Source organism: Monodon monoceros, unplaced genomic scaffold, assembly GCF_005190385.1.
Source record: "Monodon monoceros isolate NGI ecotype Baffin Bay Population unplaced genomic scaffold, NGI_Narwhal_1 Super_Scaffold_10, whole genome shotgun sequence".
Taxonomy (NCBI): domain Eukaryota; kingdom Metazoa; phylum Chordata; class Mammalia; order Artiodactyla; family Monodontidae; genus Monodon; species Monodon monoceros.
The window spans coordinates 8,446,310-8,472,260 of NW_021703766.1; the positions used below are offsets into that span (position 1 = coordinate 8,446,310).

Sequence of the window (25,951 nt, forward strand, 5' to 3'; positions counted from 1 at the left end):
TATGGCTTAAGGGACTTAGACTGTCCTGGATTCAAATCTCAGCTCTGTTGTTTCTTAACTGTGTATCCAGAAAGTTCTTAAATTTGTCTGGGTCTCAGTTTCTTCATCTACTAAAAAACCCCGAAAATCTTGTCTTGCTGAGTTGCTTTTAAACAAACATGAACTAATGTATGTAAATTGCTTGGTGCCTAGGCACTCAATGAAGAGTAACATTATAATTATTATTACTGCACTGTGGTTACTTGTTTATAAGTCAGTCTTTCCCATTAGACAGTGGCATCCTCTAGGGCAGGGACTGTGTCTTATGAAACTTTATGTCTCAATCCAGAATATATAATATGTTTGTTGACATAATAACACGGGTAAAAAACGGAGGCATACAGATGAAGAAAGAAAAGTCAATGTACAGTCAGTCTCTAGGGGACCATGGCCCTAGAACAATAATATTATACCTTACCAAACCCTTTCCTTTTCAGTTGAATGTTTAGACCCTCTCAGACCGAACCACATGTTTCTGAAGAAACAGTGCCCATGGTCACGTGGGCAATATCGTATGATTCAGACTGATTAAGAGATAAGAGCCTTGAGTTAAATTTCAGTGTCTTTCAAATATCACCGTGTGATTAATTGTATTAAATATGTTCCTCATCGACCTCTTTCCAACCACAGTGACCAAGCAGGGGCTTGAAATCAAAATAACAGTGTTTGTAAATTGAAAACGCCTGCTTGCAAATCAAGTTGTAAGCATCCCAGGCCTTGAAACCCCAAAGTTTGATTTCGGAATTCAGCCACCAACTCCTTTAGAACTAGAAAGGCTGCCTATGTATTTTCAACTTAAAAACAGACACATGCTCGTCCCATTAGAGTCAACCACGTAACATCATTCCAGATACCTTTAAACCTAAAAATCCAAGCCAGGGAGTCATGAAAGGCAGTGGGCACCAAAATCATTTCTCAGCCCAATTGACTCAGAAGCAGTGTGGCTGGGCAAACTCCCTTCTAGAAAGTGTCCCTTATTTGGATTTGAAAATCCCTTCAGTTCATGCTGTTAATCTCGTCCTAACCGTATTTTATAAATACAAAAACCTGGCTCAGTGGTCCCACTGAGACCACATTTCCCAATAATGAGGGAAATGGCATTTACAGGAAGGTCTGAAACTTTCCTTCAGTAGCCTGCGATTTTGTAAGTCCCGTATGAAACCTCCATGTGGGCATGACTAATGGATCCACCTAATTAAATTTTTACAGCATTCCAGGGCTGGAGTGTCAAATGTTTGCTTCCAGCTTGTCTCCTTGTAACACTGTCAAATAAGCCTCCCATCCCATCCCCCTCCCACACACACCTTTTTTTAGGGTCTGTAGGCTGCATTCCAGTGTCATGCGAAATCAGAATTTGGTTGGTGAGGATGAAGAGATGGTTTGCCAAATAGATTTTGCAAGCCAACCTACCTTCACCTATTCAGAGGGGTTAAAAGGATAAAAGGGGGGGAAAAGAAGAACAAAAAAAACGCCCAGCTGAGGTAGGATTCTTTATGGGAAGTTGAGAAAGTCACTTTCAGTGGGTAAGAAGACCATGACTGTTGTGATAAATCCTCACTCCAAAAGACTGCACCGTGCGTTTAGCAAGATGGAATTTTGACTTTGAAAATGTACTTAAATTCAGTAGATTCTATGGACTTCAGGACAGAGGGGTTTGTTGCGTCTAACCTGCAGCACGTGATTTCTTGTTCTTGTTGTGTAATTGGTTTGAAAGAAAAGCATGCAGTTAGACCATTTGCTTGTCTGCTAACTGGAGGGTGAGGGTTCATCACAAAATGGGTAGATAATTTGAGGATGTATCTGGAGATGCTCAGCCAAAAGCAGAAGTAGAATCTGACTTCAGCGCTGAACGCATGTCAGACTCAAGATAGGATGCTGTGGGTTCGAGACAGTGTGCTTCCCCAGAGAGATCACAGAGCCTGTTGGAGGCACCTTCCTGGAGTTAGAGGCTTAGGATGGACACATGTCAGTCAATCCCTGAGAGCTCTCCAAACCAGAGTCCCCAAGTGTGGTCCATGTCATCTACATCAGAACCAACTTCGGATCTTGTTAAAATGCAGGTTCTCGAGCCCCAACCCAAACCTTCTGAGTCAGGATCTGGAAGTGGAGACAGGGACTCTGCATGCCAAAGAGCTCCCGGGGAAGCCCCACCAGCCGAAAGTTGGAGATCTTTGCTCTGGAGCTGTGGGGAAGATTGTAACTCCACGCAAAGAGGGGCTGGAGGTCACACGTGATAAACAAGGCATGGATTAACTGAGGCCAGTGGAGACCCTTCCCAGGGAACCAGGTCATCAGCACCAGGAAAGGGTTGTTTGCATCCAGCCAGAAGATCCCTGTGGACACACAGAGGCTCACCTTACCCCGCAAAGAACCCAAGATGATTCTTCCAGCCCAAGGTCTTCAGGAATCAGTCCTAGTGGGGAACCTCCGTCTGAAGTCTTCTACTCTGTCTTCCCCAAGTCGCCCACCCCCTACACCTGTACTCAGAAATACGCTTGCATAGACACTCAGATGAGTTCACCTTGACGTACGCATACAGACCCACGTTTGCAAACAGACGTGTGTGTGCATATGAATTGTGCCCATACAGCTGCACACACATGCCTGAGAGCATGGACATACATGTCCATCTCCATAGCTGCTGGCCCACATGTCCTAACAGAGAGATGCTACAGCTCAGTTCTTGCTGAGGCAAACTAACCTCCCTTCAAAATAGTTTCCTTTCTAATTCATCTTAGGAAAATCACCAACCACAAGCAATTCCGAAAACCATCTCTCTCCAAGAGCTCCATCCTAACGTGGAAACCAGCCACTAACTCCACGGCAAATGGTTGACGGGAGTGAGAGTAAGTTGAGGTTGTCAGAAGTTTATGATGCAACCGAGCAGGACTCCTTGGCAGCCGTTCCTCCTGGTCCCTCATCCTGGGATGAACTCAGCACCATATTGGCCAAATAACTAGAACCGTAGGGCAGACTCGGTAGGGCTTTGGAATCAAGTGGCCGCACAAAAGTGTCTTTGGCTAACGTCGGCTGTGTCAGCCTGGGCAAGCCTCGAGTTCCTGTTCTATAAGCTAGAAGTTTATGAAGGTTACATGAGGCCATGTGTGAAAGCCCCTAGCCCAGGGGCCAGGGACACCCAGTAATAGGAGGTGATTGATCAGGGATTGGCCTGGCAGAGTGCCTACATTCCGTAGACTTCAGATTCTAAAAACTCTCACTTTGAATCCTGGCTCTTCCACCTGTTGGTTGGAGATTCTGTGCAAGTGTCTTAACCTCTCTGAATGTCAGCTTCCTTGTCAGGATGGAAACAACACCTCCACCAAACTCACAGAGCCGTTGGAAGAATCCTGTTAATGGGTCCTAAGAGCTTAGCCCGTGCTCGGAAGGGTGACTGCTTAGAAAGAGAAGGTTATTGCTGCTCTTTTTTCTTCTTCTTCTTCTATAAAAAGAATAGCCCATGAGAAGGAAGGATAGAGGTAGCTATTTCCCCCTTAGGGGAAAACTCTAGACAGGAAACTGGACTGGGGCGAGGAACGTGCAGCTGTTGGAGAAGAATGCATTGCCTGTAACACGGGTCACTGAATGATCTTGCAGAACAAGCTCACCGCGGCTTCCTGCGTCACCTGGGCTGAAGGAAGCCTCCCCTTGCCTGTGTTCAGTGTTTGGATCAAACTCCCCCCAAAAGGGAGGGGATTCTCCACTTGAGCTGAGGGCAGTTCTTTCTGAAGGGTTTTGCTTTTTTAGGCAGGGAACCAACAGCCTTTTGAATCTGGTGAAATAGTTTTCATAGCCTTTAGACGTAATAAGGCTCGTTACTTCTTAACCGTGTATCCTTGAGTAAGTGGATTCATCTCTCTGAATCTATTTCTTCATTTAAAAAAAAATCGGTAGGGCTTCCCTGGTGGCGCAGAGGTTGAGAATCTGCCTGCCAATGCAGGGGACACAGGTTCGAGCCCTGGTCTGGGAGGATCCCGCATGCCGCGGAGCAGCTAGGCCTGTGCGCCACAACTACTGAGCCTACGCGTCTGGAGCCTGTGCTCCGCGACAAGAGAGGCCGTGATAGTGAGGGGCCCACGCACCGTGATGAAGAGTGGCCCCTCCTTGCCACAACTAGAGAAAGCCCTCGCACAGAAACGAAGACCCAACACAGCAAAAATAAATAAATTAATTAATAAACTCCTACCCCCAATATCCAAAAAAAAAAGAAGATCCTTAAAAAAAACAAAAAATCGGTAAAGTAATGCCTCTCCGCAGGGTTTTCATGTAAACGAACACTCAGTGCCATATCGAGTGCATAGTTAACTATCGTGGTGATGGAGAAAAGAGGGCCTCCAAGGGGGGTGGTCTTTGCCTCTCTTCATCCTTCTCATCCCTGGGCAGAGCCAGGAGGTGACCTCAAGTTTAACTCTGGGCTCCTCGTGGGTGGAGGACATATTAGCCGATTGGATACTAAGGGTGGTTGGGAAATGAGGGCCTTAAAGAATTTCTGATTCCTCAAAAAGTTAAACACAGAATTACCATATGACCCAGCAATTCTATTTCCAGATATATAGCCCAAAGAACTGAAAACAGGTCTTCTAATAAATACTTGCACATGAATATTCATAGAGCACTATTTACGACAGCCAGAAGGTGGAAAGAACCCAAAGTCCATCGATGGATGAATAAATAAAATGTGACAAATGTGGTCTATCCATAAAATGGAATAGTATGCAGCCATGAAAAGGAATGAAGTGCTGACACAGGCTATAGCATGGGTGCACCTCGAAAACTTTTCACTTAAGTGAAAGAGGCCAGACACAAAAGGTCACATATTGTAGGATTCCATTTATATGAAATCTTTAGAATGAGTGAATCCATAAAGTCAGCAAGCGCATCATTGCTTTGCAGGGGCTTAGGAGAGAGTCAGATGAGGAGTGGCTGCTTCATGGGCGCAGGGTTTCTTCCGGCGGACGGAAATGTTCTGGAACTAGATAGAGTTGACGGCCACACAACCTCGTGAATGTTCAAAATGCCACCAAATGGTACCTTGAGAAATGGTTACTTTTAGGTTATATCAATTTTACCTCAATAAAAAAAATAAAAAATAAAAAATCTCCCTCTCCCAATGTGTGGGTGTCTTGATGCCGGACTGGAGAAAACAGAAGAGAAAGGAGGGTGTGATTGCTGAAGCACTGATTAAAAGTGTGCACTTTGAGGGCAGAGCAGTCTCCTAAATCTCTTTAATGGAGACAAGGAAGGCAAGAGCTACGTATGTGGGAAACAGCAGTTCAACAGATAAACGACGACGCGAGAGACGCCAGCCATTGGCTTCTCAGGAAGGGTCGGCAGCTCGGATTTTTTTTTTTAAAGTCAGTCGACACGTGAAGTGTGCAAACACCACCGTGGATTCTTTTGTTCCCGCCGCGCCCCCCTCCCCGACCCTCTCCATCAGCTGGCTCCGCTTGGCACGCGGCCTGTTTTCCGAACAGCAGCTGCGTATAGTTGAATAGTAAATCAAACACCCTAAAAACCCGTTGTTTTAAAACAATGTCTCAGATTTCCCAGATATTTCATTTCTCTTTTCCTTCCCCCAAACCCTTGCCTCAGACAGCAGTGGGAATCAGCTCATTCAGGTACGAGCCTCTCTCCTGTTTGCCGGGGATTCACGAGTCGCTTCCCACTGCGAAGTGTTTTCGGGGCAGAATTTACAGGCAGAGTATATCTCAGGCTGATCCTGTACGCTGTTGGGAAATCTGTTGTCAACAAATGCTCTTGAGCGGGAAGGGATTGGGTGGCTAAGGTTTTCTGGGGACACATATCCCCAGGATGAGCCCCAAGATTTTAAGGATGTCGGCACCATGAGGTCTCCCCAGCCCCTTGGTTCTTGGGAGCCGTTCTACAGAAAGCCCATCCTGGCAGCCCCCGTCGGAGGCTATGCCGGTTCCCAACTCACTGTCTGGGGTGGGGAGAAGTTTCCTAGGGAAAGCGTCATGTGGCTGTGGGGAGGGCTTTTCCCCAGGGGGCAGTGCCGGGCTTCCTGGCAGACCCCACCGCCATGCCCCGCGTACGCACACACTCACAAGCCCTGGCCCCGCGGGTGCTGGCTCAGCCTCCAGCTTCACTTAAGTCAGGGTTTCTCAGCCTCAACACTGTTGGCACCTGGGTCAGATCATTCTTTGTCGGGGGAGTTGTTGAAGCTCAGACAGGTCAGACGGCTCATCAAAGTCAGATGGCTGTTAAGTCACAGAGTTGATCAGGTATTCACTCAGCAAACATTTCATACCACCTATCGTGTAGTGAGCTTTATTACAGGCACTGCCGGCCAGCAAATATTTATTGAACATCTATAAGATGTCAATATTATAGATACACGAAAGAGCAAGACATGCCTTCTCATTGTGGAGGAGACAGAAAATAAACATGTGTACGATGTTCGGCATCATCGTTGGCCTCTACTAGATTCTAGTAGCATCCCCTGTCGGGACGACCAGAAATTGCTCCAGACGTTGTCACTTGTCGCCCGGGGAAGGGGGAGGGCAAGATCGTCCCCTGCTGAAAACCACTGACATAGAGGGAATTTAAGAAAACAACCTTAAAGTGAGGTGGAGCGATCTGAGTTAAAGTAGAAATCTGTCTGTCCAGAGAGAAACAAATGTATTCCAGAGATGACCTCTCTTGCGAAGGAATATTCAGAGATGAGAGCTACCCCGGGGCTGTGACAGAGCCAGCCCTGCTGAGAAGGACGGCAGCATTTCCGTCAGTAATCGGACCAGCCGGTTTCTCTGCAATTTGCTGTATTGAACCACTGGTTTATCGTCAGTGTCCCCCATTAAACAGTAACATCTGTGAGACCAGGGACTTTGTCCCGCTAGGTAAGTGTACGATCCCCAGAACCTAGAACCGTGCCAGACACAAATGCCAGAGGGCAAACGACAGAATGAAGAAATCCAGATAATCTGCTTGTGAGACTTCGGTGACTTCTCCTCCTCTCTTTCTGACCCTCTCTTATTCCTCCCCGCTTTGTCTTCTGGCCTTTTTTCTCCCCCTCGGTACCAAAACATACACGTGCACACGTGCTCAAGGTCAAAAGCAGATACACTCATCCTCCCACAAACAGACGCACATACCCACCAACACACCAGCAGGAAGTTAGAAGGAAAGACCAGAACACATCCTTGACTCAGTGTTCTGAGAAAATCAACCAGCCCAGACCCAACAGCAGATATACTGGAAATCAGCTGGCCTGTGAGCCTCTTGGCAGTTGTCGATCTGTCACAACTGGAGGGCTTGATGCCCTCACCACGAGGTCACCAGAAGTTCTGTGTTCAGGTCAAGAAACTGTGTGACCCTTTGCGCTCGGAGCAACACACTTTACCGTCACACTTATGGTGAAAAATAACGTGAAAAGGCCGCCCCCCCACCCCTGCCACCAAAATAAATAAATCAATAAATCACACACACACACACACACACACACACACACACACCCCAGCTCTGTGGTTATGAAGCCCATATAAAGCGGTTCCAGTCTCTTGGCAAAGACTACCAAAGGCTGGCAGGGCCGGCAGAGAGGCAGTTCAGAAAACATAATCTTTTATTTACCCAGATAAATATGATACTGGCTACATGAATATGAAGGCACTTTGTTAAACACTTGATATGCTGTACTGCACCCAAAAGGCCATAACTGCCTTTCGATTAAGGACAGTGATTGGGAAAGAGCAAACCAGGCAAATAAATAAATTATATGTATTAATTTATTTTTAACATGCTTTGCCAGACAGGCCACAAGGCCTGTCTCAGGTAACACACACCTGGCAACCTAAACTAAAAAGGGACCTCTTGGTAGGAAAGAACTGAGCTCCCCTTCCCTCTCCTCCTGGGCTGTGGCTGAACATCTGTCCATCTGCCGTTCTGGGTGAAACAGAGGAAGTTTAGATCCAGTGGCCGCTGTGCTGTATCAAAGCATCCACCTCCTTTTCCAAAATCTGTGCAGAAGGACTGTTACAAATTAGGAAGCAGTCTTATAAATGCATAGAGTCAAACCCCAAACTGTATCTGAGTTAATAACCAGGATATTCATGGAATACAGAGCATGAGTCTGAGAAATGAGTTTAGAATCCTTCCCAAATGCCAGCAGATCTCCTGTGACCAGGAGTATTAAGGTGTCCCCTGGACTGGCACAGGCTCTGAGGGAACCCCTCTTTATTTGTACAGGTTCCTTTGCTCTTTGCATTCCCCCCAATAGCATGTATTGAGCATTATTTAAGAGTCAGCTTGTTCTAAACACTTTATGTGACAGTAATGTTATCCAGAATGCAATGAGGTACTATTGTTATCCGTGTTTTACAAATAAATAATTACGACCTAGGGAGTTTAGGTAAATCTCCCAAGTTAACACAGCCGGTAAGTGGTGACAAGGGGATTTGAATCCAGGTCATCTTCCATCAAAGCCAACACTCTTTAAAACTACAGCTGTGTATTTTACTAGATATGCCCTTTCTACCGAGGGCGCTCCCAACCCCTCCATGGCTTCAGTCATCATCTCTGTGACAGCCATCAAGAATATTTTCATTTCCATACCAGCTCCAGTCCATTGGTAATGGCTGCCTGAATCATGGTGCTTAAGCAGCCAGGCTCAATGGGGGGAAAAAAAAAAAAATCCGCAATTGATTAGTGATGCCTGTTCTGGGTGCAGAAGGGGCAGTTTGTGGCACACATGCTACCTATTTGCATGTTCAGTTTCCATTGCCAACGAATACTTTATCTTCTGAACTCCAAAGCCAGATTTTCAACTGCCACTGAGCTATCCCACTGGGATATCCTGTTGACATCTCAGACTCCCCAAATCTGGCCTCTTCTCTCATGGTCCCCAATGAGGTTTAAAAAATATTCACCCAGATTTCAAGCTGGAAACCTGAGAGCTGAGCTGAGCTCTTCTCTCTCCTTCATCCAGTACGCTAATCAATCGTGCATCTTTTCCATTCTGCTTTTCAAAAGTCGTGAAGGTTTCCTGTGAGCTATCACATTCTCACTCCTTGAGTGTAGGATAGGCCTCCGTTTACACTATTGCAAGAACCAGCTAACCAGTGTTCCTGCCTCCAGATCTGCCAGTTCACTGCCAACTGTTCTTTCTGAAGCATGAATCTGGATATATATTTCCCTTGCCCAGTACCTTTGTGGCTCCCCTAAGGTCCAGACCCTGCAGCTGGCATATGAGACCCTTTACCATGAGTTCTTATTCTAACTGTTCAGAGACCTCCCTTGCCCCTCGACGAGTCATCCCGTCACACGCTACCTGTGCTTCAGCAACCACCCTGCTCTACCGTCCCATCGTCATTCATGCCCATGTGTCCTTGCACAAACTGTTTCTCCCACTAAGAATATCCTGCACGATGTAGTGATTCTTTACAGAGACCTCCACGCCCTTGCTTGGCAGGAGCCAGCCATCACAGATGACACCCTCAGCTCTAAGAAGCGTTGTCTGGAGGAGCCAGTGTGGCCATAACAAGCCCATCCCCAGAGCGGCTGGGCCTTACCCTGGCCTGTCCTTTCCTGAGTCTCCTTCAAAGCAGCAGCTGTTAGGATGGGGTTTACAGCCTATACATCCATAAACAAAGGTATCCTTCAGAGAGTGTACCCATGGAAGCTGGATGGTGAGACCCATGACCCTGAGTTACCCCCAACAGTGTCCCCAGGCACCTTGGCTGATGGGGTTTTGCACCAGCTTACAGTTTACCATTTCGGGGCACACAACTCACACCAGCCTCATGGCATTTGGCATTGATACAAAAATGCAACCTCCTTGAGGGCAGGGGCCAGTCCGAAACATCTTTACCCTCCTGTTACACCTGGACTTGGAACCTGTTACAAGGCAGGCAGTCAAGAAATGGCCGTCCATGGACTTAGTGGAGTGAACCAGAAAATAGATGAATCTGTCTCAGCATTGTCCCTTATTAGCTGGGGGATCTTGGTTTAATTTTGTAACCTCTCTACTTCTGTTTCTTCAGCCACAGAACCGGGATAATAGTAGTGCCATATTTAGGGGTTCTTCAGACTTTGTTATCAGTGAGTAGCGGATGGGTGGGTGGATGGATGGATGGACGGGTAGATGAATATTCCTGTTGATGAACAGTGGATTAACAGATAAATGAGTTATTTAATAGATTCACTTAATACATGTTTAGTTAAAGAGAAGTGAGTGCCAAAAGCCACCACCAGTCACACACTAAATAAAGTGACCCAAACACAAATGGTCCCTCAGGAAACAATCAAATAACAGTAACTTCTGCAGGCCTAGGGATGGCGTGGAGGTTCCCCCTCTGGGCACTCTTTTCACCAGATACCCTTCCCATGAAGAAAGGGGCAGGGAAGGGGGGAGGGGAGGGGGGGAGAGATGAAGGAAGGGACAGGATGGTAAAAGTGCACACATGCGCACATGCTCAGAGGAACAACTTAAAGCCGAGCCCTCCTGTCACTTCACCCTAAGCCTCTGCCCTTACCCCGAGCCTCCCCGGGAACAGTCTACGGGTCCGAGGTTTTCTCTTGCAGAAGAAGGTGGTGCAGACAGGATCTTGAGCTCCCCGTCGCCCTGCTTTTAAGTTGATCTGTCAGCTTGGTAGCGCTTGTGTGTGTGAAGGCAAGCAGGTGGAGAGAGACACAGAAGAGGACGTCTCTGAATGCTTCTTCTCTAACCTATTAGAGGTCACCCCTCACCTGCCTCGGATCGCTCACCTGTGGCTAAAAGGCCTAACCCACTCTGAGAACCCAGATTCTCCTGTTGGGAGCTTTATGGACCCCCAGGACTTCTCTGGCCCCTCCCGGCTCGGCCGTATCAGCTGAGTAATCTCCCTGAGCGTTCTGACACACAGCTGCAAGAGATGAAAACTGTACTGTTGATAGCTGAAACTTTGGATAAGATTACATGGTTTTGAATATCTTGATGACATATTTGTCTGAAAAGTCTTTTAGAGGACAGCCTAATATAAATGCGCGGAAATGTTTCTAATGACTAGCATTTGTCTACAGACTTCGTTGGAGAAATTAGCATTCATGTGTCTCTGGATGTCATTTGCATTTGTATGTGGGGACCAACTTTTGAATAATCATCTCTTCCAGCCCAGAAGTGTTAACTATTTACTCCGAACACAGGCTGGTTTCCTTCTCAGGCTATCTGGCTGGGTCTGTGATGTCCAGAAATAGGTAATGTTGTAAAGGACATATATCCCATGGCTCCAAGACCACTGGAACCTTCTAAGGAGTCGTCAGATACCATTTGCCCTAGCAAATATTTACTTGCTCTGCTCTGTTCTGGCCTCACCCACCCCACTGTTTTAATCACCTCCCCTCATCCCAGCCAACCTTGGTTCTTGCTATGAGCTCCAGACCTCCTAGGTTGAAGGCTGAGACCTATCTGGTCTCAAGTATACTTGGGATTCTCCCCAGGACAACACAGATTCCACTGAAACTCCACGGAAAGGAGCTAGCGTGTGCAGGCAGCATGGGTCCCATTCCCTTCTGTGGTTTCATAGGTCCTTTGGCTGAAGTCCAGGGTAATTTTCCTGGTCCAATTTTGCTTTAAGTAGAAGGAGAAGACAAGGTCTGGATAAAGCCGAGCAGAGCTAAGTGCTCACAAGGCTCTGATCTGCTCTGGGATGTCCAGGAAGAAAATTAACCTCTGTAAGGCATCAGTTTTTTCATCCGTAATGTGGGGAGGTAATTCTACCAACTACCCAGAGTTAGAAAGACAAGAGTTGATCATGCATCTAAAATCCCAGGACTGGGCACACAGTAGACACTCAGTAAATGTTCCTTTCCGGCCCTGTCGCCTCAGTATTTCCTAGCACGCCGTCAGCAACAGCGTTAAGGCTCCTAATGGCAACTTTAGCAAAGAGCAAAAAATGATGCGCTGGTTTCAGCGTGAGATTCATTCGGGAGAGTGTCGCAGAGGGCGCGTTCGTTTGGGGATAGCTGGACAGCTTGGGAGTCATTCTCTTTGTGAGCTCTGGGTCTCCAGTACAATTTCCCTGCGCACGTTCATTCTCCGAGGTCTTACCCGTCTGTGTCAGAAGGAACTCCGGACTGTTCTGCCTGAGAGGGTTGCTCTGGAGGCAAGAGGCCCAGCGTCAGGTGAGGCCCCCGCGTGGCTCTGCTTTGGGACCTAGCACCTTGCACAAAGTAGGTGCTTCATGAACGCCGGGTAAGTGAATTGGTGTGAGTTCGTCAATCTCGGCAGCGCCATGCTGTCTCCTCCTAGAATGTGGAGCAGGAATACTGATGGACTACGTTCCAAGAGATAAGTATCTCTAACAGTAAATGAACAGCAACAACAATTGTAACATTTCTGGAGCCCTCGGTCCAGGCCAGACTTTGTGCTGTGTGCTGTATGGTGCCATCTGGTTTTGACACACAACAGGCCACCCAGCCATCAGCTGTCATCTCCCATCCCAGTGGGAACTTGGATGCAGAATGGGAAGAGGTGTTTGCTGTTTCTTCCACTCAGCCTGCCCCTTCTCTGTTTTGAGGTAAAACACAAGTAGCTCATTTCAGACATCACCCTCTCTTAGAAATATCCCCCAAACCCCCAGGTTTGGGGGGAACTGTGCTCCCAAATATGGCCGCGTGCAACCTTCTAGAGACTCGGAGAGCTGGAAGATGAAAGATGATGGTAACCCTATATGTAATTACAAATGGCAACTCTATCAGACTGGAAGTGAACAAATGAAGTCCAACAGAGTTCAGCTTTTTCCACAATAACGACTAATTTGTGTTTTCAGTTGCTGTCAATAGAAACAACCTCGGGGTCGAGGGGTGGGCAGAGCTGCTTTGCTGATACCCGGAGCCCGTGCCCTGCCTGTGATTCGACTTGGCGCCGGTCCTGGGGCATCCCAGCTTCCTTATCACAGGACGTGTTACTCCCGTCCTAAGCTCAGGCTTGCTTGTCTGTCTGTCCACTGCCTGGAAACCTCCGGGAGGACAGGCGCTGGTGTTGAGATGAAGAGGGTCAAGGAATGTCTGCAGAATGAATGAACGTGTTCACCTGCAGTGTCCTCTCAACCCGCTGGTGTGTCCCAACCGGCAAACGACTGTTCTGGGGTCTTGCTCTGTGTCTCTCTGTCTCCCTCTCTCTGTGTCTCTCTCTGACTCTGTCTCCGTTTCTCTCTGTCTCTCTTTGTCTTTGTTTCTCTCTTTCTCTCTCTCTCTCTCTCTCTCTCTCTCTCTCTCTCTCTCTCAGGATGATGCTGACAAGGAGGGAGGGAGGGAGCATTGAAACCTGATTTGTAAGAATTATTCGATCTGTTTCCATCTTTCTGTTGGGCCTCACATGAACACCCCGACAAGTTCTCTGCCGCCATGTTAATGTTCCGGGCGATGCTCTCTGGCGGCCCTCATCTCATGCCAGAGACAACGCCTGCTCCCAAAGAATCCCAGGCCATGTCCCACCCTTCCTGTGTCTGCAAAGGCACATTGGGAGAGGTAGAGCTGATCTTCCTTGAAGCCTGGGTTGCTGAGGGGTTTTTTTCGTGGACACTGTGCCTTGAGGACGTTTTTATGTGCCTCTTGCCAAACCTGAAACTTGATGTTGGGATCGTTGGTGATCCTCTGAGAGTCAGAAGTGGCACCAGAACACACCTGACCACTCCCAAAAGCACATTTCCCAAGCAGCAGAAAACTACACCTTGTCCTCAGGGTAGGATCAGCTCGGCAGAATGGCCCAGAATCTTCCAGCATCACTTTTCATTGTTGTCCTGAAAGAAACAAATTAACCCGCAGATGTGGCTACTGTAGCCTCTATTTTGACTGAGTTGAGGGGTCCACTGGTGCAAACACGTCATTAAATGAATAGACACATAATGTATTCATGTATAATTGATGTGTATGTATGCTTTCCCCTTTCTTTTGTCACTAGCCATTCGTTTTTAATTTATTTATTGGTTGGTTGGTTTATTTATTTATTTATTTTTGGCGTTGTTGGGTCTTCGTTGCTGCAGCGGGCTCCCTCTAGTTGTGGTGAGTGGGGGCTGCTCTTCGTTGCGGTGTGCAGGTTTCTCATTGCAGTGGCTTCTCTTGTTGTGGAGCACGGGCTCTAGGCACGCGGGCTTCAGTACTTGTGGCTCGCGGGCTCTAGAGCGCAGGCTCAGTAGTTGTGGCACACGGGCTTAGTTGCTCCGCGGCATGTGGGATCTTCCCGGACCAGGGCTCGAACCTGTGTCCCCTGCATTGGCAGGCAGATTCTTAACCTCTGCGCCGCCAGGGAAGTCCGCCATTTGTTTTAAATATCTACTGACTGCCAATCACATGGTTCCTCCTCGCACTATTATTTGAGACGTGGACTGATTTAAAGAAAAATATATAAGTATCTCCCTCTGACACACCATTGATTGCACCCACATCCCTTAAGGAGATGTATATTCCTACAGTTTCGATCACATAATTTATTGATGAAAAGGATACAGTGACAAAACTGGCACTGCGTTTTCGTCCCCAGAGTGTAACTCTCTGGGGGATTTTTTTTGTTTGTTTTTGTTTTTGTTTTGTTTTTGCGGTACGCGGGCCTCTCACTGCTGTGGCCTCTCCCGTTGCGGAGCACAGGCTCCGGACGCGCAGGCCCAGGGGCCATGGCTCACGGGCCCAGCCGCTCCGCGGCACGTGGGATCTTCCCAGACCGGGGCACGAACCCACGTCCCCTGCATTGGCAGGCGGACTCTCAACCACTGCGCCACCAGGGAAGCCCTCTGGGGGATTTTTAAGAGGAAACACCAGGGAGGCTATTTCTAACCTTCTGTCACGAAATTTAGAGCATGGGCTGAGTAGTGAGGATGGGTGAGCAGTGAGGCGCTGAGTATAAAGGTAGAGAACGCCATGGCAAAGGGGCCGACGTGTGAACCCCATCTTCATGTGCTCCATGGAAGCCTCTGGAACATTCACTGGTGGGGGTAATTGTAACAGCACAAAGGACTGGGGGAAGGGTGTTAACAGCCTCTTTGCCCTCATTCAACTTTGTGTCTCTGTTGGGCTCTGTCTCCACCCGGCCCCACCCCCGCCAGGTCCATTCTCTACTTCTCCCCACTCAGCTCTGGGCTCTGGGAGACAGATCAGTGTGAGTGGGCTCGCCAAGCCCTCTGGCTTCCAGCTGGGTCAGGCCTCTGAGTAACACTGCAGGGCGGTGGGGTGAGCTTCTGCCTCCCAACCTGCAGGATCACTCGTGCCCTTGACTGAAGGTTACAGCTATAGAGTCGGAGTCAGGCTGCCCTGTCTAGTCACCCACCTCTCTCTCTCTCTCCCTCTCTCCCTATCTGTCTCTTTCTCCCTTTCTCTCCATCTCTTTCTCTCTCTCCTCCCCTCTTCCCTGAGTCTTGGAACCATGCACCCTTTCCTTACCCTTTCAGGCAGCAAGAGGTGGTCCTGGCTCCCTGAAGGTGGAAACCCCAGGAAATGATACTTTGCCTTAAGGCTTTTCTATATCCTGTGTTCCTGTGCTCTGTAAACATTCCCTTTATTAAAACTACTCTTGGTTCCCCAGGCCCACTCCTTCTCGCTAGGACCCAAGAGACACAAAGTTGTGGATCAGATAGAATCACATGGGTGTGCTTCTCCCAGGTGCCCCAAGGTCCACCCGGAGTAGAGCCTCCTTTGTCTCTCTCCTCCTCTCCCCCGGATGCAGTCAGGGTTCTCTACAGAAGAACGTGAATGACCTTCACCCTTTTCCCAGGAGAGACCAAGCTGGGGTCCTGTGTACCTCAGCAGGCCCTTACTGCCTTCCCCAGCCCACCCCACAAACTCTGGACCCCTGAATCAGAGCTGAGCTATGCGAAAGGGCAGAGCACGGACCAAAGTCAGAGGGCCTCTGCTCTTTTCCTGCCCTGTGACTTTGGGTTATACACATGCCTCCTCCTTGGGGATGATGTGACATTTCATCAAGTCAAGCCATGAATAATCTTGTAGCTGAGAAAGGCCATGTGACTCATTTCTCATACATAAAATATAAACATTCCAATGGTACCATCAATTTCCCTTTTGTTTTTACCACCTTGCAATGCAAACACGATGGCTAGCACTTCAGCAGCTACCTTGGGAAGATGAGGTGATAGCAAGAGGGGAAAGATGAGAATTGCAGAGATGGTGAGATGGTGACCTTAATATTAGCAACCCACTGAACTAATGCTAGCAATCAGCTACCTCCACACCTGTGTGGTGTGTGTGTGTGTGTGTGTGTGTGTGTGTGAGAGAGAGAGAGAGAGAGAGAGAACATTAATCCTTCTTTGTTTAAGCCCCCTCTTAATTAATTTTTCTGTTGTTTGCAGCCAAAGGCATTCCTGTCTGATATAGTAAATAATGTGTCAATAAAATAAAATCACTTCTCCTTCTCCAACACCCCATTGGCTTTTTACATTGAAATCTGTGTAGTGTAGATTTTTTAAGTTAGAGGGTTAATCCGTTTAACCCCCTTTCACCCTCTTTTCAGCAGCTCCTGTAGCCCCTTGAGAGCAGATGCCACATTGACATTTACATCCCTAACGATCAACACCACAGTTTCCGTATAACTGGCATTCGATTAAAGATGGGCTTCAGAAGGTCCACGGAGGATAGTACAGTAACTACCATTTATTGAAGGACTAATACATGCAAAGCATTTTCCAATTCTCATTTCAGACACATCGTATCTCTATTGAGCAAGTATTTTTACCCTCATTTTACAGATGAAAATCCTGACGCTCAGAGAGTTTTCGTAATTTGGCCAAGATCCTGAAGCTCATAAATGACACAGAGAAAACGTGAAGCCCCAGTCTCCCAGCTCCCCTACAGACATCTTCCCTGTGAGACAAACAATTCAGACTGTAGAAACCACCCCCGGGGACTTTTTCTCGTTTTAGCATCTGAAGATACCAACACACCCAGCCAGGTGCCGACCTGCATTGAAGCAGGCTCTGCATTAAACCTTCAAAGAGTCTAGAATTCGATCCCCGGAGGGTTCAGAGGATGATGGCTTTGGGCTATTGAGAAAGTGGCCCTTTCCACTCTCTCATTTGCATGCTGGATGTCTACTGAAAGTTGCTATGGTGATCCGTTTGACCAGAAGTTTCCGCTGAATCATCCCAACACATATGAAAGCAGAGATGTGGTTTGGGGGCCCAGAGCCCCGTAGCCGGGGGAAACGTCTCCATCTTTCACTTGTGACTCACTCGTGGTCACGCGTAGGCCCAGCTGGGACGAAAGCGAGACCTCTGGGACAGGTGTCGCTCCCTGGAGACATTTTGCACAGCAGGGCACGCTGCAGTCGCCTCTGGGGACCTGAAGACTGGAGAAGGAAAGGTGGGAGCCGGCACCTGAGCCACGCCCTGCTCTGCAGGGTCATTCCGGGGCTCAGGTCTTCTAAGCAAATGTCTCGGTTTGGAGACCCCTAACAGCAGAGGCTGCAGTAGGCACGTGGGTTCAGGTAGTCTATCTGAGAGCTGATCTGAGGAAGCAGAAGGGAAGGGGATTCTAAGCCAGCGTGAAGGGAGAGCCTTACCAGTGTGCTATCTGGGTGCTGCCGTGGGCGCTGCCCTGCTTTAGGATCTGTTTCTAGAGTAACTGGTGACAGAACACAGAGACGATGGAGCATGGGACTCCATGTTCAGGTCTCCTGTGTTCAGGTCTCCTTCTGCTTGCCACAGTCCTGGTTGTAGGCCTTGATTTCCCTATGCACAGAAATGTAGAAAAGAATACCTCGTGTGGCTTAAAAAGAAATCATGTACACAGTGGAAGCTGGTGCAGGGTCTAGCATGTGGCACATCTTCAGTCAGCTTTGCTTTCTCTCCTTCTCTTCACCAAAGAGATTCAGCTAAGTGATACTGCTGCTCTTGGCTGAGAACCAGGCTTAGGAGCTTATGGACAAACAGTTAATTTAAAAAATGTATAGATATGGGACTTCTCTGGTGGCACAGTGGTTAAGAGTCCGCCTTCCAGTGCAGGGGACACGGGTTCGAGCCCTGACCCTGGAAGGTCCCACATGCCACGGAGCAACTAAGCCCGTGCGCCACGACTACTGAGCCTGCGCTCTAGAGCCCGCGAGCCACAACTACTGAGCCCTCGTGCCACAACTACTGAAGACTGCGCACCTAGAGCCCGTGCTCTGCAACAAGAGAAGCCACCACAATGAGAAGCCCACGCACCGGAACGGAGAGTAGCCCCCGCTCGCCGCAACTAGAGAAAGCCCGCGCGCAGCAGCAAAGAGCCAACGCAGCCAAAAATAAAATTAATTAATTTAAAATATAGAGAGAGAGATAGAAAGAGATTTAAACATAGCTCTCAAAAATTGCCCTTTATTTTGAAGTAAACGTTATTTGACATTTGATCTTCTTTTGAGTTATGTCCTGTGTAACTAGATGAACTTGGATATCTTTAGAGATAAACAATGTAGATGCATAGAGGAAGTGGTGCCTATTCCCTTTTATTTTTTTGGCTACTTGGAGACATTTAAAGGATGCTACTGGTTGGGGTGCAGGGGTCTGTGTGGAACAGAATGTGGAAAAGTTGTCAAAGGAAAAACTCCAGGGCAGTCTGTTGGAGTGCATTAAAGGAGAGAGATTGCCGTTCAAATGGAGGTTGAGCTTTAAAAATTATGGAACACATTACATTAGCAACATGTTACATTTCTGTGTGGAAAGACAGGTACAACTTTTCTAGAAAATACTTTGTCATATCAGCACCCTAAAAGACGTATACCTTTTAGCCTGCATATTAGTCAGGGTTCTTCAGAGAAACAGACCCGATAGGATATGTATATATTTCCTGTTGGATAGCTATCTGTGTAGCAATCAATCAATCAGTCAGATAACCTGTAAGCTGGAAACCCAGTAAAACTACTGGTGTCATTGAGTCTGAGTCCAGAGGCCTGAGAACCCAGGGAGCCGACTGTGTAGATCCCAGTCTGCAGGGATCTGGGATCCCTTTTTTTTTTTTTTTTTAATTTTTTAAAAACATTATTTGTTTTATTTATTTATTTTTGGCTGCATTAGGTCTTCATTGCAGTGCGCGGGCTCGGGCAGTGAGACAGGAAAAAAAAAAGGGGCTGGAGGAGCAGGGGTGAGGGAGGTGAATCCCTCCTTCCTCTGTCTTTTGTTCCACTAAGGCCCTCAACGGAGTCACCGATGCCCGCCCACACTGGGGAGGGCGTCCACTTTACTGAGTCCACAGGTTCAAATGCTGAGCTCCTCCAGAAATATCCTCACACCCAGAAATAGTGTTTCATCTGGGCACCCCACGGTCAGCCAAGTGACACGTGAAATTAACCATCACAGCCTGGTAACCCCAGTTTTTTCTCTCTGTCTTACAGAGATTATCAGATATTCAGAAATGTACAAGGGTAGAGATCAAAGCAGTATGTATCTTACTGAAAAATTGGAAAGTATTTGAAAGTCCCGCAATAAGTGAAGTAAATTCTTTTATGATCATGTGATTAAGTGCTATGTGGGCAGTAAAGACACTCTTGCCAAGAGTACTCAGTGATCAGGGAAAGCGCTGATGGTAGATTATGAAGTGAAAAGTTGGTTAATAAAGAGTCCATCTGATTCCAATTCTGTTAAACATACCCTTTCGTCATACAATTGCATATCTGTGTATATATTTTTGTATACTCATTACCCAAAGAATAACTTAGGGGAAACACTATTAACAACCACTGTTTCTAAGTGATTCTCTTCCCTTTATTCTTGCTCCTTTTTGTACTTTCCAGAGTTTCCATAAGGAGTAGAAAACACTGTCATAATCAAAGAAGGAAACGATAGCTGTGATTCCTAAAGATGCTGAAGAAGTCAAACGTTCGATTCCTGCTCCTTTTGCTTCGGCTTCATTTCTCTTCAGAATACAGCCGGATCTGCCCCCGGAAGGTGAGGGTCAGGTGAGCTGCAGGGCCACAGGGGTCAGGACACCGCGCTTTGATTTGTGGCCTCCGCCCCCCAGGACAGAACAGTGTGGAAGGCAGCCATCAGAGGACAGCGTGGAGGGTTGGTTAGTCTCCCCAGGACTCAGGGGTGTGACATTACAGTGCCTGCCGTCGCTCTGGACCTTTGGGGGTGCGTCCTTGACCGTGCAAAGAGGATGAAAACTGGAAGCTCCCCGCATCCTAACCTCCTGACCGGCTGTGTTTTCTCTCCTTTGATGGCACCTCCATTTCCACATCCCTCCCCCTTTCTCTATGGCCCCCACCTGTGTCGTCCAGCCGGCTCCCAGCCCACCGGTCTGCTTCCACTCACACCAACATCTCGTGTCCCTCACTGACAATGCCAGAGGGTCACAGAGAGAGAGTGACCACGATTCCACCCACCACAGAGATTTGTGAGACCCACAAAAACATCAGAATTGTAGTCAGGAGACCGTGTGGTTTGAATCTCTCTCTCTTGCCCTGCCAAGATGTGTGGGCTTGAAAAGGTATCTTCACGTCTCTGAATTTTAGTTTCTTCACCTGTAAGCAGCCTGCCGCCTAATCGTGAGAATGACGTGAGTCTATTAGCCTCAGTAATCACGAGAGCTGCACAACAAAGACCGCAAGCTTCGCGACTTGAAACAACGCCCACGTATGATATCGCGGTTCTGTTGGTCCGAAGTCTGAGTGGGCTGAGGCAGGTTCTCTGCGGAGAGGCTCATACAAGGCCGCAGTCAAGATGCCGGCTATGCTGAGCTCTTAATTGGAGGCCTTGGGGGAGAATCTCCTTTCAAGCTCATCCAGATTGTTGGCAGAATTAATTTCTCTGTAGCTGTGGGGCTGAGGTCCCCATGGCTTTTGTCAGCTGGGAGCCACTCTCTGTTGCTGGGGAGCACCCACCTTCCTTGTCACATGCTCCCCCCCCCCCCCCCCCCCCCCCCCCCCCCCCCCCCCCGACCCGAAAGCTTCAAGCCAGCGACAGCCGGCCCAGTGCTCCTTGGGCTTTGAACCTCTCCGACTTCCCCTTCTGCTTCCAGCTGGAGAAAACCCTCTGCTTTCAAAAGACTCGTGGAGATTGGAGACAATGGTGCGTGTAAATCGCTTAGAACAGTGCCTGGCATTTAGTAGATCAAGGTTGACTTCAGGACAAATACAGCCCAGGATACCTAGAAGGTTCTGAATTGGCTTTTATGGAATAAATGAGTGCATGAATGGATGCAGGAATGAATGAGCAAATGGGGAAAAAAAAAAAAAATCAGCTGTGAAGTTGAGTTCCTATTTTGGAGGGCGGAGGCAGTCAGCGAGGGACATCTCCAACAGCGAGGGGACCTTCTGATATGAATTCCATCAATCCACCCAAAGTGAGGATTCAAGTAATACAGCTACTAAATAAGGTTTCGTCCTGCAGCGTGAGAGTACCTGGGGTGCGTCATCTGAGCCCGGCTTCTCTGCTTGGAAAGCATCCCGCTCCGAGGCCCCAGGAAGTCTTACTGGCAATTACAGCCAAAGGAGCAAAATTCTGTCTCTAGGCACTTCCCCCCCTTCAGCTTCAAATTGCTCTTGGGATCGTTATGTTTCTCCCACACGGGCTCTGCGCTAGGCGCCCAACTCACTTCCTACCGCAGGAGGGGCAAGGACATGGATTCCGGATCTGGCCAGAGGGAGTCTGGTGATTCTACCCTTAAAGTCTCAAATCCTTGTCATTTTAGCGGTCATCGGAGCATCACTGAATCATTACATCGAGCACCTCCAACACCTGTGAAACACCTCAGGTACCAAAGAGAAACGGAACAAAGATGAAACCTGGTGTCTGATGGGCAGCAGTGCACTTGGTAAACTTACAAGCACCCCTGGCTTCCAGACCTCCTCCAAAGGGCTTTTATAGCTTCCTGAAAATGCTTTAGCACTGGGTTTTAATTAAACATTTAATATGCATCATGCAAATTTATTGATTCTGCCAGGGGGAAAAAAGATGAATCTTGTTATTTGGACATCTCCAGCTAAGAACACTCATATTTTCCCGGGGGTTACTAATGGAGCCCCCGGCTGCATCCAAGTTTGAACAGCACTGCGGGAGCTGGGGAACATCCTGGTCTGCAAAGTCACCGGCTCAGAGCAATTGTGTTCATTTCAGCTTCTCAGACTCAGTCCTAATACTAAGGATGTAGGGAGATGCAAGCTGTTGAAATTAACACGAAGCACTTAAAATGGACCCCTCTGTCATAGGGTCTCCTTCTGTGTTCATGTCTTCCCCCTTCCCATTACTCCAAAGTTCTGATCTCTGAAAAGGATGATCCAAACTACCCGGAAAAATACTTTGAGGAAATGGCTCAGTGTACAAGATCATACTATCCTGGGTCAGGATCCCACTAAGTTGGTATTTATTGACCAGAATTTTGGAAGAATGAGGAATCTGGCATATCAAATATTCTCATTTACTGCAGATCAATCACAAACTCTTTTGATTTCCAACCTTGTTGTTCAGATTTCTTCTAAATTCATATAGGCCTCATGTCCTGCCTTATTAAAGGGGAATTGGCTAAAACTCTTTGGTAAGGAGGGGTTGGACATACCCTTGGCTGGTCTCAGCTCCAGTATTCATTGAACAAGACAATAGCCATAGAGTAGTGGTTCTCGGCTGGATGATTTTTTCCCCCAAGGGACCTTGGCAATGGCTGGAGATATTTTTGGTTGTTACAGCTGGGGAGGTTTGGGGGGCAGGAGTTGCTACTGGCATCCAGTGCATGGAAGCTAGGGATGCAGAAACGTCCTACAACACGCAGGATAACCTCCTCCACAAAGAATTATCCATCCCCAAATATCAATAGTGCTGAGGTCGAGAAGCCCTGACACAGAGGCTAAAAAAAAGGTTTGTAATACAGGCTGATATATTAGATGGTCATCTAGAAGGAAAGATTTAAAACAAACACACAAACAAAAAGCCTTTGTTACGAGAATCCAGCGGGGAGTCTGCCATCAACCAGCTGTGTGGCCTTGAGCAAGTTAATACATTGAATATACTGAATTCGATTTATTTACTCATTCCTTTGGGCAGCTTTGTGAAGAATGGCACGTTCTAATCTAAGCAGAGGAAACAAAATAAATGGTATGTGCAAAGGCTCAAGGCGGGAGAAAGCCAGTGTCCGAGGAAGGCCAGAGCGACTGGACAGTCATCAGCAGGAGGAAGGGAAAAGCAGGGGAGGTGCTTGTGGACCTTCCGGCCCCGAGCTGTGCTTTTATTCTGGGTGTCGCGAGCCAGCTGTTGCTTTAGTATCAGCTGACTGGACAGGACCTTGTCTCTCTGGTTCCCTGGTTCCCCATACAGGCTCTAAAAGTGTCTGCTGGGTGAGAGACTCTGCTCCCTGCTGCTGTGGTGAGGAGACCTGGCCGGAGGGAGGGGACAACACTGGGGGCAGAGAGACCACTCAGCAGGCCACTGTGTGGTCCCACAAAAAAGAAGACAGCGGGGCAGTTCCTCACACAGCTAACGTTGTGCCACCATGTGACCTAGCAATTCCACTCCTAGGTATGGACCCAGGAGAAAGGACGACATATGTCCACCCAACACCTTGTACACAACTGCTCATAGCAGTGTTATTCGCAGTGGCCAAAGGGTGGAAACAACCCAAATATCCGTCAGCTGATGGATGAAGCAACAAAATGTGGTGTATCCATACAACGGAATAGTACTCAGCCATAAAAAGGAATGAAGCACCCACATACGCTACAACGTAGATGAACTTTGAAAACATTAAGCTAAGTAAAAGAAGTCAGACACACAGGACCACATTTTGTATGATTCTGTCTATATGAAATGTCCAGAAGTGGCAAATCTATAGAGACAGAAAGGAGATGGGTGGTCGCTGGGGAGAAGGGGGAATGGAAAGTGATAATAGGTACAGGTTTGGGGGGGGTGATGAAAATGCTCTGGAATTAGATGGGGGTGGGATTGCACAAACTTGGATACTAATGGTATTTGCGGGGAGGGAAAACCAGCAACGGAGGCTGGCTGCCTGCTTTCTCTGTTGCAGCTGCGGCCGCTGCTCTGATCTCTTCCTTACGGGGTCACATTCAATAACTACATGACAGTTTTCCCCACATCTACCTCTTTCTTCTTATTGGAGTGTAAGCTGCGGGGGAGGAAGTGCTTTGAGGAAGGGAATTTGCTTTTTCAGAGGAATCAGAAAACTTTCTTCTTGGTGACCTTTCCACCCTTCATTGCCAGAAGAGTTTGACCTCTGACCGCAGGGATGCTGGGGGAACAGGCTCCGGACAATAGAGCATTACAAATGCAGTGCGTTTTTCATGGACAAGATGTGGTACATTTTAGTGCAGATGGCTTTCCCCAGGTATTAGTCAATGTACAGAGAGAGAATGATGGTGCTTCCTTTACTTTGAAACTTATCTTAGCCTTTCCTACACAAATAAGTGTCATTTCTGGTAAAGTCAAAAAGAGAAAGAACATTCTTTTGTGCTGATGAGAAATGAAGATAAAAAAAAAAAGAAAAGCACGACTCAGGAACACAAAACTCATGGACATTAGGCATCAAGTTCTCATGTCATTTTGGGAGGAAGGGTGAGTTTCAATCTGGTTTTAATTATGCTGACAGATAACAAACACACTTCTGTCCTCACAGGAGTGTTCAAGGCTGGAGCAGCAGGCGACTTTCCTCATCGGACCCTGAGACAAGGAGATGCCCTCTGGCCCCAGAGGCCCCCCAAGAAAGACAGTCGCTTATGTTCAGAGCAGTAGCTAATTTCCAACGTTACTGACTTTTCATTCATGCAATAAAGCATAGGCCTTTGGAGTTAAGAAAGGGATGAAGGTAAGATTCCATCCCTGCCCTCAAAGAGCTCACAGGTATATGGAGATAAAGACAAACAGTCAATGATAAACTGTAGAAGTAGTATTCAAAGGGTAATATGAGGAGCATCCATTGATTAGGAGGTGGGTACACAATGTGGATTACCAAGGTGAGTGCATCGTCAAGATGCAACTGGCCTTTTATAGGGGCCCCGATAAACCATGCACTTGGGGGTACTGGGAAGAGAAATAAGGGACTTGGGTCATTATTTTCTTGTCTTACGTTCAAACGTCATTTAAGGTCTGCACTAGAATCAAAGGACCTGGGTTGCTCTCCTGGGGTTTCTCAAGGCTTAGGTTAGACCTCCAGTCCCATCTTTCAAAGGCCAAGCGGTTTGGTGGCTCCATTCCCTCAACCAGGCAGCCCCCGCCCCTCCGGCGGCCCTGGCTTCCCATCAGGGGAGACAGACAGGAGGCGGGTCTCGATTCCCAGGCTCCCACCCCTCCCCACACGCCGTGCGCCCTCCCTCCCGCGCCTGCCCGCCGGCACGGTCATCCTGGCTGCTTGTGTGGAAGGCTGTTCACCACACACTGCTCTGAGCCCTGGCTCCTTGCCCCGCAAGGCTCCCCTGCAGCCCCCTGGGGACTCGGCACCCGCGGAGGCTCCGCTGCCCAGGCTGCTGCCCTCACACACCACACGTCCTCCTTTCCCAGGCCCTGCTGCCCTCCCCTCCTTGGCTGGTGGCCCATCATGGCTGACCGACAGCGGGTCTATGACTTTCTTCCTTCCTTCCCCGGGCACAGACAGGGTGGAGCCATCGGGGGGAGAAGCCGGGCTGTGGTCTCCCTCTGCATCCCCAGGGCCCCTCCCAGCTTCCTGGTTGCTGGGCTCACAGGCGCAGAAGAAGCTGGCGAGCCATCCCATCTGAAAAACCAGCTTGCTACCAGCAAACGGAACAACTGTAATGCGGAAGTCACCAGGAGAGTAACCAGGGAACCCTGCGGACTGTGTCATCTCCACGGAGTGGCTTTGCCCGGTCCTCTCAGGCTCCAAGCCAATTAGAGCCTGGCTAATTAGTTCTGGGCACTGAACAGCATTTGTGGGGGAAAGGTCACTTTGGTATACGATTTTCTTTCTCTCTAAGCCACAGAACTTCCTCCAAGGAGCAGGCACTCACCTCTGGTTCTCAGAAGCGAAGAAGCCAAGTCACACATTTCTA

The 25,951-nt window shown here is 48.2% G+C and overlaps 1 long non-coding RNA gene across 2 annotated transcripts in view; it reads left to right on the forward strand.

Annotated features, from left to right (window-relative positions):
- LOC114902768 overlaps positions 1–25,951 on the forward strand; it is a 221,835-nt gene that overhangs the window by 179,337 nt on the left and 16,547 nt on the right. For both annotated transcript variants that reach the window (XR_003795599.1, XR_003795598.1), the window contains exons 6-7: positions 19,739–19,892; positions 24,565–24,753. This is a non-coding gene — a long non-coding RNA (uncharacterized LOC114902768). The remainder of the gene's footprint in view (positions 1–19,738; positions 19,893–24,564; positions 24,754–25,951) is intronic.